The 2,163-nt window shown below is 40.9% G+C and overlaps 1 protein-coding gene across 8 annotated transcripts in view; it reads left to right on the forward strand.

The window, feature by feature from the left end:
• Fry (FRY microtubule binding protein) overlaps positions 1-2,163 on the forward strand; it is a 407,497-nt gene that overhangs the window by 371,242 nt on the left and 34,092 nt on the right. The window lies entirely within an intron of this gene.

The raw sequence follows: 2,163 nt of genomic DNA on the forward strand, positions 1-2,163 counted from the left end.
ACCAGGCTGGCCTCAAACTCAGAAATCCACCTGCCTCTGTCTCCCAAGTGCTAGGATTAAAGGTGTGCGCCACCACTGCGCAGCCCTACTGTCTCTTATGAATGAGTTTTGTTGGTCTGTAGATGGTAAAAACAGGCTGAGGATGTAAGTGATAACATGAATGAGGCCCAAGTTCTAGCTCCAGCATGACTAGAAAAACAAAAATCAAAAACAAACAAAACAAAAACACTTCCTTTTCTAAAAGTCCAAAGCTATCTCTCTGTGTCTGGCAACTAGATAAATTAGTTTTCATCCAAACCAGGTGCTCTGCAAGAAAAGTGCAGGGCTGATAACGGTGATGTCTGGCCCTGGCCTACAGCAGTATCACCTTAAGTAAGCTGACCCATGACCCTGTCACTTTAGGACTCACTTTAAGTAGCTTTAACTTGAAAAATGTATTTGATTATTTATTTATTTATTTATTTATTTTTGGCTAGGGGTAGAGCTCAATAGAAGATTGTTTTCTTATCATGCACAAAGACCTGGTACTCTGATAATAACATTTTTTATCACAGTTTCATTTTAAATAATTTCAAGAATATTGTTTTGATACTTCTTGGGTATTTGTTAATATTCTCCTATCTCAGGATAAACTCTAAGTATTATGTTTGAGTTTGATAACTATATATGCAAATGGACCATCTGAAATAGCTACTCTGTATTTTCACACACACACAATCTGGCATCATGAATTAACAGGGTTTTAGTTTTACTTTGTATGTGAGAAGGCACAAGTTGGGCATCTGGTGGAGAGGTGGGATGGGTGGCTCCAGCCAAGTGTATTTTGTACCATACTGAGAAAGCTGGGTTTGGAGCTGGAAAGATAGCTCAGTAGTTAATAGCAATGGCTGTTCTTGCAGGGGACCCAAGTTAGTTCCCAGCACCTACAGGGCGGCTCACAAACATCTCTAACTCCAGTTCCTGAAAATCTTACACATTCTTCTGTCCTCCACTGGCATAGCACATACATGGTGCCCAGGCACACATGCAGACAGAACATTCGTACACTTAAAATAAGAATAAAATTTTTTTGTTGTTGTTGGGCAGTGGTGGTGCACGCCTTTAATCCCAGCACTTGGGAGGCAGAAGGCAGGTGGATTTCTGAGTTCAAGGCCAGCCTGGTCTATAGAATGAGTTCCAGGACAGCCAGGGCTACACAGAGAAACCCTGTCTCAAAAACAAACAAACAAACAAACAAGGAATAATTTAAAAAAAAAAAGAAAAGAAAAGAAAGCTAGACTGACTTTTACACACTACAGAGTTGTGTTGTGTATGCTAGAATCTGATCCAAGAACTGTTAACAATGTTAATCATGCTCTTGCTTCTCTTGCTCCTCTTGCTCTTTCTCTGCCTCCCCTTCCCCCTCTCTCTCCACATGCTCATGGCCGGCCTCTACTACTCCTCTTCTGTCTTTCTCTCTCTCCCTCTGCCTTTCTCTGCCTCTACTATCCTCTTAACTCCCCTCCCTATTCCCTAAATAAACTCTATTCTGTACTAAAAACAAACAAAAACAAACCAACAAAAACAATGCTAATCACATGTTCTCCCTCTTAGCTACACCCATAGTCCTTCCACTGTGGACCTTACCCCTCAGCTACCACAAGGGAAATAATTTCAACAGCTTTGCCTGCAATGGAGCCATCACATCCTCTATGGAGACAGATATTAACTGTGCCTCCCAGTTCTCCTGCCCAGTGGGTTTGGTTTCCCCCACATCACCAAGAGCATCTGTGCCCGGTATAGCTGCCTCTTACCTTTCATACCGCTGGGAGGGTACAGGCTCTGATCAGTGGAGGGAGACCTCTATAGCTGCTGCTTATGAGAGGCTTCCCGGCCTCATCTGTTCATTTGGCACAAGAAAAGTTGGTGTTGGGATTCTGTGTTTGCAGACTTCTGACATCCTGATTTCTCTTTATTTCCATCCCCCTCCTTTTGTTTTTGTTTTGTTTACAAATTACATTTCTCTTTTCTTTCAGGACCTTTTGGTCTTATACATTTTTTTTTCATATTCCCACTACAGTAGTTATGTTAAGGAATTAACTGTTCCCACCAGGAAGAAACCTGAAACCTGAATTATTTAGTAGTAATTTTTTTTTTTTTTTTTTTTTTTTTTTTTTTTTTTTT

The sequence above is a fragment of the Mastomys coucha genome, unplaced genomic scaffold (genome assembly GCF_008632895.1).
Source record: "Mastomys coucha isolate ucsf_1 unplaced genomic scaffold, UCSF_Mcou_1 pScaffold22, whole genome shotgun sequence".
Classification (NCBI taxonomy): domain Eukaryota; kingdom Metazoa; phylum Chordata; class Mammalia; order Rodentia; family Muridae; genus Mastomys; species Mastomys coucha.